Raw genomic sequence first — 13,002 nt, 5'->3', positions numbered from 1 at the left:
AACATGAGAATAAGTTCTGTGTTCTTCAGTGGCCGTGATGCAATCACGTCAGCATGGACCAGAATTGCACAGGAATATTTCAACATTTTGTGGAATCGATGCTGTGAAGAATTGTGGCTGTTTTGAGAGCAAAGGGAGGCTCTACCCAGTATTAGTTCAGTGTTCCCAATAAAGTGCTCAGTGAGTATATTTTTTTTTACTTTACCGTTCATCTAATCCTTTATTGTTAAAACTACTTGATCACCCTAGGTGTTTTATTTGTGCTCAAAGGTTTTTATTCCAAAAATTAAATTTGTTGATTATGGCATTCTGAGCATTACAACTCATCAGAATACATCTATTTTTTTTTTGCTCTAAATTGTATTGTTACCATTGCAATACTTGAGTAAAACCATCACATATTTGGACATGCAGAGTGCAAAAAAGATTGTGAATAAGAGTGAAGAGAATAAGGTGTCATATTTCAGCTGAGCCAAATGCAGAAACCAAAACTTGCTGTTGGAACATAGGTTTTCTCCTTTTTGTATGTCTGGGTGAGTTTCGGGGTGAGGTGAACAATGCGCCTGATGCACCTGACTGTTGAACATGATATTTGATCTTTTCCTGCATTCCAGGGAGTACTTTAACTACTCTACTCAAACATCAATCCAACTTCTCACTACTTCATTACAATTTTAGCAATTTTATTGCTTGGTGTATGCACATATGCATGCCAACACTCAAAGGATCTATGGATAAAAGAAACAGTATGTGTGTGTGTGTTTTATGTTGGTGGGACCAAACCTTAAGTTTTACTCATGGAGACCAGCCAAATGTCCTGATAAAGTCCTTTTTCAATAAAAAAATCCACACAACACTAGTGAGACAAGTGTGTGTGTGTGTGTGTGATAGTATGACCTATTCAACCCTTTATGCATGACTAATTTGAGGATTGTATTGTTATTCTTGGCTGTGGTGTTTTCGACAGCTCTAGTTTCCAGTCAGTCTGGATATGAAGGAAATAACCTGCTGTAAAGTTCACAAGCAATCTGCAGGTCTGTTGTTGCAATGTTGTGATCAAACACTAGATGCCAGCACAAGACACTTTGGATGTGACAGGACATCTGACACCTGACAGCTGTACTCCAACTACATAGGACCTTAGCAGCAGTGGATGCTACTCATCATTTTCCAACATGCAATCTTAAATGCACTGTTCATGATCTGTATAGAACATGAAAAAATTAATTTTAAGAATCACATTTTTCATAAGTGATCATATACAATCATCTCTGACCTTTCTGAAGACAATGAGATGAAAGGTGCATCATGTTTTATTAAAAATAGGGATAAACGTGAGTTAGCACTGATGGAAGTGAATTCATTGAAAATTGTTCTCTTTCCTCATTTCCTAAAACATAAAAGGAGCACTCAGTGTCTGTTTTATCTTCCCTAAACCCATTACATTACCATCTCAGGGACTAAAATAAGCAAAGGGACATTTGTATATAGACACAGCTCACACTATGGCATTCGGATATATACTATGGTATAATTGCAGGGCCGGCACTACCTAATAAGCGACATAAGCGGGTGCATAGGGGCCACGTGGCCACCAGAGGGCCCCATGCCGTGGGTTCAGTCAGTAACATTTGGTAATAATAACTTCAATAATGTTAATTGCTCGTGTCAGTCATGTGCATTAATGCTTGAAAATGAAGAGGTGGCACTATCAGTCTGGTGCAGAGAAGAAGAAAAAGACGAAAGAAGATGAGGAAAGAAAGGAGCAAGATAAGGGTAAGTGTTGAATTTTGACAAGATAGCCTATAGATTTGTTGAAAGGGCGGTTGCTGCATCGTATCTTATTGGTTTAATTCAGCATTTGAAGATGTTGTGCCAATGTAACAACAGTGTCACTGTCAGTGTTACCTTTTAAAAATGCTTCTTAATTCTGGACAGACAGTGACAGTGTGTGTGTGTGTATGTGGGTGTGGGAGGAGGAAGGGAGAAAGTCTAAAGTGTTTAATTGCACAAATTCTACTGTGCCTGGTTGCATCTCTATTACTGTAATAATTATTGTAATAAAATGCTTATTACTTTATTAGTCTTTGTTAATGTTAGTTAATAAAAAAAATACAATTGTTCATTGTTAGTTCAAGTTAACTCAGGTCCACTGAATAATATTAACAGATACAGCATTTGATTTTAATAATGTATTAGTAAATGTTGAAATTAACATTAAATAAGATTAATAAATGCTTTAGAAGTATTTTTCACTGTTCGCAGAAGTAGAAGTAAATTCTTTTACATTTTGTAAAGTTCGTACCTCAGTAAGCTGACTCTTGTTGTAACCCTTGTGGTGTTTGTGCCTAAGTGGCTCCTGAGGAAACAAGGTGATGAAAGTTTTCAGTCAACCAGGGCATTAAAATGTGTTACAACCTTCACGATTGCTCTACTCATTATAACAACTTAAACAGAAAACCACCAAATAGTGATATTTTATACTAGTGTTTAACAACTGAAGGCATTATTATGAATCATCACTCCATCAGTTGAGCTGCTACATCACATGATAGATTACAGTATCCTTGCTGTTGCCACATGCCACATCTGAGGTTCTTCAGCAGCAGCTGGAGAACTATGTTTGATTTTATTAACAAAGGTTGCACCATGTGGCATAGTTTAAAAAAAAGTGTGTGTGTTTGTGTGTGTGTGTACAGTACATTCAGAAAATATTCAGACCCCTTTAAATAATATGCTTTAATTTTTTTTTTTCACATCAATCTACACTCCATGCCCCATAATGACAAAGCAAAAACCAGATTTGTGATAACTTTGCAAATTTATTAAAAAGAAAAAACTGAAATATCGCATTGACATAAGTATTCAGACACTTTGTCACTTGAAATTTAACTCAGGTGCATCTCATTTCTCTGCATCATCTATGAGATGTTTCTACACTTTGACTGGAGTCGACCTGTGGAAAATTCAATTGACTGGATATGATTTGGAAATGCACATACCTGTCTATATGAGGTCTAACAGCTGAAAATGCATATCAGGGCAAAAACCAAGCCATGAGGTCAAAGTAACGGAAACCTCTACTCAGTGCAAGACACATGAAAGCCCACAAAAAAATTTCTAATTCCAAGCGGGCTTTCATGTGTCTTGCACTGAGGAGATGTTTCCGTCTGGCCACTCTGCCATAAAGCCCAGATCAGTGAAGTGTTGCAGTGATGTTTGACCTTCTGCAAGTTTCTCCCATCTCCACACAATGTTTTATTGTCTTTCACACCATTCTATGTAAACTCTAGAGACTGTTGTGTATGAAATTCCCGGGAGATCAGCAGTTTATGAAATACTCAAATCAGCCCTTCTGGTACCAACATCCATGCCATGGTTAAAATTACACAGATCACACTTTTCTTCATTCTGATGTTTGATGTGAACATTAACTGTGTATAATGTAGATGAACTCCATACAAGTCATTGTGAATGAGTTGTTACAATAGAAATAATAAAAGTGCATTATTATTATTATAACTCCATAATCTGAATTACAGCCGGCACTACTGTCTGGGCTGTTATGTTGTAGAAAATTAATCTGACCAATCAGATTTGCGAATTCAATAGCTCTGCAGTATAAAACCTTATTAAAGTGGTATAAGATTCTCAGGGTGACATCTGTTATAAAATTCAAATCTGTGCTTTAAATGAACTTTGATTATAATCTTCATGAAGATGTTTCTTTATTTCTTCAAGGGGTTTCATCATTACACTTTAATAAGATTATTTGTTATGTTATACCACAGCACTGTTGAATTCTCAAATCTGATTCATCAAATTAATTTTCTATAACATAACAGTCCTGACAGTAATGCCGGCTATAATTCAGATTATGGGTTTCTAATAATAATGCACTTTTAGCATTTCTATTGTGACAACTCATTCACTGGGACTTGTATGGGAGATAATCTACATAATAATAAATGGGTTAAAAATGTTATATAACAAAGAAAAACTTAAATATCATTAATAAGGTGAAGTTTTCTGTAAGGAGACATTTATTTAAGATTTATGGAAGGAGTCTGTGGTGTCAGCACTTTGATAAAGCAAGTTTTGCACTTTCCAACAGTTCCAATTTCTCCTGCATTTTTTTTGCCCTATCAACTTCAAAAGAGAGAGAAAAAAGAGAGGCTGTTGAGGGAATGTCTCTTTATAGCTGCTATAAAGTAAGTAAGAACAGGAACTAATTTGTCTCACAGACATTTCACAACATTAAATGTAACTATGAACAGTTTTAAAAAAGCATGACGTTGTTCATTAATAAATAAAAGAAATAGTAGCTGTTGACAAATTCATATGGTATAAGGCACTTCAGGATGCGCTGTTATAGGAAAATAATTCACTTTGGAGTGGGCAGGCCATATCATACCACTCCATTTTGAAGGCCTAGTAGAAGTATGTCAAGATGACTGGACTTGTCATATTTGAAGAGGATGCTTTACTCAATCTTGCAAGATTACAACAGAAATCCAGCCTTAGCGTACTTCTAGTAGACATCAAAAATATGTGCTCATGTGCTGGAGTTTTGGCTGGGTGCTTCAGACAGTGAACTTGGTCATTCGTGAAATGTTTAAATAATATGGAGAAATACTTGTTTCAAAAATTAGCATAAAAGGAAATTATTATCTTTCTGTTAATGTAATTTACAGATATTTACGTTGCATTGAAACAGTGTAAAGCTGGGATTTAGTTGGTTTTTGTAAGGAAGGAGGTTGTGAGTTTGAATTTTAACCATCAGTGAACATATCTGTGTAAGTTATTACTTGCACTGGTCATGTGAGTGTTTATGGGTCTGTTTGCAGCATGCATGTAGAATTGTAAGAAACTATTTAAGATTCAGTGCTTGGTCTTGCCTTAAGCACATACACTTTCTTTCATTTCCTTGGTCCAGAAAATATGGATTCTTTATTTCAAAGTTAGAAATCCTCAGCATGAATATAAAAATATAATTGTATATATATATATATATATATATATATATATATATATACACACACACACATACGGTCAGGTCCAGAAGTATTTGGACAATGACAGGTTTTGTGATTTTGCCTTTATACACCATCACAATGGATTTGAAATAAAACAATCAAGATGTTATTGAAGTGTAGACTTTCAGCTTTATTTTAAGAGGTTCCACAAAAATATGGCATTTACCATTTAAGAATTACAGGCATTTTCAGCAAAGTACCTCCATTTTCAGGGGCTCAAAGGTATTTGGACAAAGTGACATAATTGTAAATATAACCATAATTTTAATACTTGGATGAAAATCCATTGCAGTCAATGACTGCCTGAAGTCTGGAGCTCATGTTCTCAAAACTCAAATTCTGTGTTTCCTCCCTGGACATGCTTTGCCATGCCTTCACTGCAGCCACCTTCAGTTGCTGCTTGTTTGTGGGTCTTTCTGCCTTCAGTCTTGTCTTCAGCAAGACTTGACCATTGAAGAATATTCCATTTCTTTGCCTTCAAAAAGTCTTGAGTTGCTTTCATAGCATGTTTAGGGTCATTATTCACCTGCACTGCGAAGTGGCATCCTGTCAGTTTTGTAGAATTTGGCTGAATGTGAGCAGAGAGTATAGCCCTATACATCTCAGAATTCATCTTGCTACTTCTGTCAGCAGTCACATCATCAATAAACACCAGTGAGCCCGTTCCATTGGCAGCCATACATGCCCATGACATAACACTTCCTCCACCATGTTTGACACGATGTGGTATACTTTGGATCATGAGCTGTTCCTTTCTTTCGCCATACTTTTCTATTCCCATCATTCGGGTACAATTTAATCTTTGTCCTATCATCAGTCCAAAGAATCTTATTCCAGAACATGGGAGGCTTTTTTAGATGTTTTTGGCAAAGTCTAATCTGGCTTTCCTGTTCTTGAATGTTACCAGTGGTTTGCACCTTGTTGTAAACCCTCTGTATTTACATTCATGAAGTCGTCTCTTGATTGTTGATTTTGACAATGATACGCCTACCTTCTCCAGAGTATTCATGTCTTCTGTTGATGTTGTGAAGGGGTTTTTCTTCACCAAGGAAAGGATTCTGCGATCCGCCACTTTAGTTGTCTTCCGATGTTGATGTTGTTGAGCTTACCAGTGCTTTTCTTTCTTTTTAAGAATGTACCCAACTGTTGATTTGGCCATACCTAAGGTTTTTGCTATCTCTCTTATAGATTGATGTTGTTACCTAACTGTATATATATAATATTATAAATAAGCTGCAATCTATAGGGTCCAAACAACCTTAGGAAATATCTCCGGTGGCCAAGTCTTGCCAAATTGCATACTGGACCACAAAAGTTATGTTCTGCTGGGACCACCTGTGAAGGGTGCTTGGATTGTGCAGATTGATGCAACTATATTTTAAGGTGGCCAAGCATGTAGTGTTTGGGACCATCTTATTTTTGTTCTTCTTGATTCATGATTAGTTAATGCATTCACACAAAACTTGAAAGTCATGTTCAGCACAAGGTTCTACATATGTCTGCAAAGTTTGGGGGGCATGGGTACCCAAAATGGCAAAGTTCAATTCAAATAACTGGTTCTCAAGAAAGTCCAATCAAAGTGAAATTTGGTATACTGCATATTTGTGCTAATCTGTAAGGGGATTATTATCGATGACTTTATTACTTTAGCTGAAAGCTGAAAGCTGATTGACCAATGGCTAAACAAGAAGAAGGAAAAAAGTCCAAACCAATTACAGTAGGTTTCCAGCAATTCAATCCCTAAATATACATTAAAGACAAACAGTTCTCCATGATACAGTGAAAATATTATGAGTTGACTTATGACAAGCAGATTATGACAGCTCATTACCCTAATGAAACCATTAATGAAAAGTTGAAGATTCTTACTTTATGTTGTGGAGATTTTGCTGTCTTTGGTGACATAGCATCTTTGTCCTGAGGCTCCTGGGATTCCTTGGCTTCATGCTTTCTCTCACTGACCTATAGTCAGAAGGTGCAAAACCTGAAATTACATTTTACAGGTGAACAATACTAAAAAATATTTTTCCATTATGAATGGTCAGTATGTACAGGTCATTTTTGTAGCATATGCTGCTACAGGGGATACTGATGTAGTTCGAATGTGATTGGCTCTCAAGTAAAAGTGGCACGAGTTCAGTCAACCTGGGGTCTGTCTGTTCTTTAGATACAAATAACAGGACAATTTTGACCTTGGACGTAATGAGCTGAAACTGTTAACATGTCTCATGTTTGAAAATGTTAGTATCTGTTCTATTCATTCGGGTTACACCAGCTGCACACATGCACACACACACACACACACACACACACACATGTACTTGCCATCAGGAAAATCCTCAAGCACTTGCTGGGCTTCAGGCTCCATTTCCATCAAAGTTCTTAAAATTGATAGTCAGTAAGATAAATATGAGATGTGCTGGGGATTTTTACCTCTCTTGTTGTGTGATTCTCTGATTTACTCACAGATGATGGCGTGAACAGTATCCTTCAGCGCACAGAGACGATATCGAATCTGATTACAAGTTTCAGGGATGGTATATAACATACAATACTGCATTAGCATATTTATGCAGTTATGGAAATATTTCACTTCTTCAAGATGTTTGAAGAAGTGAACAGATGGTCAATCTGTTTTTAAAATTGTAACACATTTATTAATCTTCCATACAACATTCACGGTATAATACTTTCAGATTTTTGTATCAACGTTCCATCATACTGATATATCATCAAACCAGCTTGGCCTCTTGTCATGAGTGGTATTTATGCCACAGCACAGTTGAATTCTTGAATCAGATTGATCAAATGGTGTGCATTATTTGTGTATAACTGCACAGCTTGGACAGTACCTCAGAGAACAATTTAAATTAATGCACTCTTTATTGTTTCTCTAGTAGCAGATCATACAGGAACTTGTATGGCAGATGGTCCACATAATCTAAGACTAATAACAAACAGAGTCTTGAGTGTCAGCGCTTTGTAATAGTCATGGTGCTTTGAAAAGATTCCCAGCATGGGAAAATCTTCAGGACAGAGGAATATATGCTTTCCAGTTTCTAGGTAAAATGACAAGCTGCATTTTTTGAGTGAGAGACAGACAGAGAGAGAGAGAGAAGGAGAGAGTGAGGGAGAAAGAGAGGGAGAGGGAGTTGGTAGGAAATAACTGTTTGTGTGGCATTCATTAATAAATAAAAACACTGTAATCATTGGCATACCACTGTTTTATAAGCAGAATATCACACTCCAGAATGTACAGTTATTTGTACAGTCTGTTGTGTGTTATTCCCTACTTAATTTTGATAACTGTCTGGGTTGTACTCAAGAAACGCTTTCACTGTGATATTTTTGTGCATGTCGATTTTTTGAAAGCTTTAAAGTGGCAATCCAGAGACAAGGGTGTGGAAGAGGTAGAGATTTCACAGTGTCTGCTCTTCCTGCTCCTCCAGATGCATGAGATCACATGCTGTCATCTGATTTGGTGGAGAGGGTGGAGCCAGTGGCAGCACTTCTAAAGATTGAAGCAGTGAAGCAAATACACACAAACACACACACACAAACACATTAATAAGACTATGTAACAATTTTTTTTGTTTCTGGGTAGCATATTTTATTTCCTACTTGCTTATACCACAAAAGTATAGAAAATGGCTATTATTCCCCTCAGACTTTGCTTTTGTGACCATTGAAATTTTACCTATTTGAGCAAATAGGAAAAAAACAGGTAAATTTCAAAATATGTTGTTTTTTTCTGACCTCAAAGAGAATTACAACAGTGTCAAGACATTGCTGGATGTATTGAAGTAGCTGGGAGGTAATCGAAGACTTTAAAATGGTGGCATTCCTGATGGATCTCCAAGGAGCTTTTACCAAGTTTCTCTGCTATCTTTGCCTTTGGGACAGCAGGGACACCAAAGCACACTACAAAATGTGGGACTGTCCACGGGACACCAAGTTCACTGTGGGGCAGAACAGCAACAGGTGGGGGCCATAGGTGGACTGCTGGAAGATACTGATGCCACCACTGCACATCAAATTGGGCCTTATGAAACGATTTTCACAGTTCTAGGTAAGGAGTTGGTAGCCTTCAAGTACCTTCAAGACTTCTTGTCAGAAAGCTGGAGTCGGACCCAAATGCAGAACGCGGACAGAGATTCAACTTTAAGAGTCTTTAATGAGCACAACGGTTTACACTCAGTCAATGGCAGCAGAATTGATGCAAAAGACGAAGCAACGTGCTAATGGCTGACTCACTAGTGGCAGCAGGGCTAATCTCCTTAGCTAGACAAATCCAAAAGGAGCAGGCAGAAATCCAAGTGCAACAGATCCAAATAATCCAAAAACCGACAGGCAGACAAGCGATAACGCAGGGCAGACTTAACTGAAATACCGAAGATAGACAGGGTCAAAACCGGGAAGACTAACACTGGAAACAGGGCGGGATAGCTACTCAGGCACGTGAGGTAAACTGAGGAGACCATCTGGCGATGAGCATGTGCTGATGGTGATTCCTATTTTGTATCTCCAGCCTTATATAGTACTGGAGATACAAAATGGCCACCACAGGAAGTGCTCCTCCCAACGAGCAGGCTTGGACAGGCTTGAGCTTGGACACATGGAACGGGGGATGGATTTGCAACGCTCTGAGTAGCTTAAGGTGCATGGCCACGGGGTTGAGCACCTTGGAGATGGGGAATGGTCCCACAAAGCGAGGAGCCAGTTTCCTGCAGGCCATCTTGAGAGGCAAGTTCCTGATAGCCACACTCTTTGGCCGACGCGGTAGGGTGGGTCCTTGCGATGCTTGCGGTTGGCCCTCTTGGCGTAGCTCCTGGAACTCCTCAGCAAAGTGAGCTGGGCTGTTCTCCAGGTGCCCTGGCATCACTTGACGAAAACCAGGGGGGGAGTACGGACGCCTCCAACTCCTGTGTGGTGAAGAGTGGGGCTGGTACCTGTAGGCGGCTTGGAATGGCGAGATGCCCGTGGCAGCTGATGGGAGTGAGTTGTGGGCATATTCTACCCAGACCAATTTCGCAGACCAGGATGATGGGTCCTCGGAGCACAGAATGCACAGCCCCGTCTCGAGCTCCTGGTTGAGACGTTCTGTTTGGCCATTGATCTGTGGGTGAAAACCGGATGAGAGGCTGATGGTGATTCCTAGGAGCTGGCAGAATTCTTTCCAGAAGAGAGATGTGAACTAGGGCCCCCGGTCAGACACAATGTTGTGTGGCAGGCTGTGGAGGAGAAAGACGTATTGGACCATGAGCTGGGCTGTTTCCTTGGCTGAGGGCAACTTGGGCAGAGGTATAAACTGGGCCATCTTGGAAAATCGGTCCACCAAGGTGAGTATGGTGGTGTTTCCTGCAGAGCGAGGGAGTCCCGTGACAAAGTCCATAGACCGGTGCGACCAGGGCCTCTTGGGTGCAGGCAGGGGTCGGAGGAGTCCTGCTGGAGGTCCCTTGGATGTCTTCTGCTGAGCACAGACAGGGCAGGCAGTTATGAACTCTCGGACGTCCCTCCTCATGGTTGGCCACCAAAAGCATTGGTGGACGAGTGCTTGGGTATGGGCGATACTGGGGTGGCAGAATATCCTGGAGCTGTGGCACCACTGCAGAACCTGTGAATGCATGGGACGAAGAGTTTGCCCTTCGGACAGTTCTCGGGTGCGGGTTCTTTGATGGCGGCCTGCTGCACATTCCTCTTGATGTCTGGAGCATTGGGTCAGGCAGGGTTAGGATCGGGGCTGTCGCGATGAAGTCCTTCAGTCTGAGGAAGGCTTGCTTCACCTCTGGCGACCAGGTGAACGTACGTAGGGATGAGGTGAGCTGGTGAAGGGGCACAGTGACTGTACTGTACCCCTGATGAACTTCCGGTAGAAGTTTGTGAAGCCCAAGAACTGCTGGAGTTGTTTCCAGGTCTCAGGGTGTGGCCACTCCTTGACTGCTTTTATGTGGTCAGGGTCCATCTGTACTCTACCGGCCGAGAGTATGAACTCCAAGAAGGTGGTGTTGGTGACATGGAATTCACACTTCTCGGCTTTCACGTACAGGTGGTTCTGTAGGAGGTGCTGGAGGATGGATGAATGCTGTCTTCCATTCATCCCCTTTCACGGATGTGGACCAGGTGATAGGCATTCCTCAGGTCTAGCTTGATGAAGATGGTAGCTCCCTGGAGTAGCTCGAAAGCAGAAGACATCAATGGCAATGGGTAGCAGTTCTTGACGGTGATAGCGTTGAGCCATCGGTAGTTGATGCACGGATGGAGAGACTTGTACTTTTTTCCACTAAGAAAAATCCCGCTCCGGCAGGGGAAGAAGATGGGCTGATAATGCTTGCGGCAAGGGACTCCTGAATGTACATGGCCATCGCCTCCCTCTCGGGTCCAGTGAGATGGTACAGGCATCCACGTGGGGGCATGGTTCCAGGTAGGAGGTCAACGACGCAGTCGTAGGGTTGATGCGGGGGCAGCGATCAATCCTTGGCCTTGCTGAACACTTGGTTGAGGTTGTGGTAAACCAGCAGCACGGAACTGAGGTCAGGGGGTGGTTCCTCCTTCACTGGGGCCCTGGCAGGGAAGGTTGTGCTGAGACAACTCGTGTGGCAGTACGTTCCCCAATCCAGGATTCTGCCGCGTGTCCAGTCCACATGGGGATTGTGCCTGCTCAACCATGTGGATCCAAAGATGATTGGTGCTTGTGATGATGGGATAATAAAGAAGGAGAGCCACTCCTGGTGATGTTCCGCAATGGTTACTAGCAAGAGTTTAGTCCTTGTTAGGAGCGTTGGGCTCGGTGCAGGATGTGGCCATCCAAGGCCCTTACCAGGAAGGGGCTATCCACCAGGAAGGGGCTCCGTCTCGATGCCTAACTGCTCTGCTAGCTCTTCATCCATGACACGACGATCGACACGGGAGGCCTGGTGGATCAGACCGTCGAGTTGGTCAGGTAATTCACGGGCGGCGAGCTCATCCTTGATATCCAATGTGAGGCCCCTGTAGAAGGCATTGTAGAGTGCTGCTGTATTCCACTTGCTGTCAGCTGCCGCAGTTCTGAAGTCCACAGTGTATGCTGTAACCGGGCAGTTCCCTTGGACCATCTCGAAGAGCGCCAGCGAAGCCTCTTTCTTGGGGATGGGGGGGGAATGACGTATGCTATCTTGGCTCTCTCCATAGGGAGAGATGATGAGAAAGGAGTGGCAAAGGCCTGGCTTCCCGGTGAAGCGCTCTGGGTGAGGCTGATGAGGTTCCCAGACAGGTTGCAGAGCCGGCATCGCCATTGACAGTTGAGGGCTGAGCTGGCTCATGTGGCGAACCAGGTCCTGAGTGACGCTGGTTAAGTCCTTAAGACAACGTTCGTGGGTGGCTGTGGTGTTGGATAGTGAGCTCAACAGTGCTGGAGTCAGACCCAAATGCAGAACGTGAACAGAGATTCAACTTTGAGAGTCTTTAATGAGCACAACGGTTTACACTCAGTCAATAGTGGCAGAGTTGATGTGAAGGACGAAGCAACAGGCAAACGATAACACAGGGCAGACTTAACTGAAATACTGAAGACAGGCAGGGTCATAACTGGGAAGACTAACACTGGTAACAGGGCGGGATAGCTACTCAGGCACACAAGGTAAACTGAGGAGACCATCTGGCGATGAGCACATGCTGGTTAAGGCCTTATATAGTGCTGGAGATACAAAATGGCCACCGCAGGAAGTGCTCCTCCCAAAATGGCATCTGACCTGGAAGTGCAAGTCATGACAATTCTTTCCTAAGCTGTCTGAGGCAAAAGTCAAAGCCAGTGTCTTTGTCGGACCGGAGATAATGAAGATCCTGGAGTGTAACCCAGGCTCAAAAACATTTGTAGTTTGAGCCAGTTTATGAATGCAGTTAGACTAAATAATAATAAGGACTAAATAATAAGGAATGTAAAGAAAATGTTAAGATAAAAGATGAAATACAACATATCTCATGTTAAATA

Source organism: Pangasianodon hypophthalmus, chromosome 2 (genome assembly GCF_027358585.1).
Source record: "Pangasianodon hypophthalmus isolate fPanHyp1 chromosome 2, fPanHyp1.pri, whole genome shotgun sequence".
In the NCBI taxonomy this organism is placed as follows: Eukaryota; Metazoa; Chordata; class Actinopteri; order Siluriformes; family Pangasiidae; genus Pangasianodon; species Pangasianodon hypophthalmus.
The sequence above is the reverse complement of the archived record's forward strand: the minus strand, read 5'-3'. Positions refer to the sequence as shown.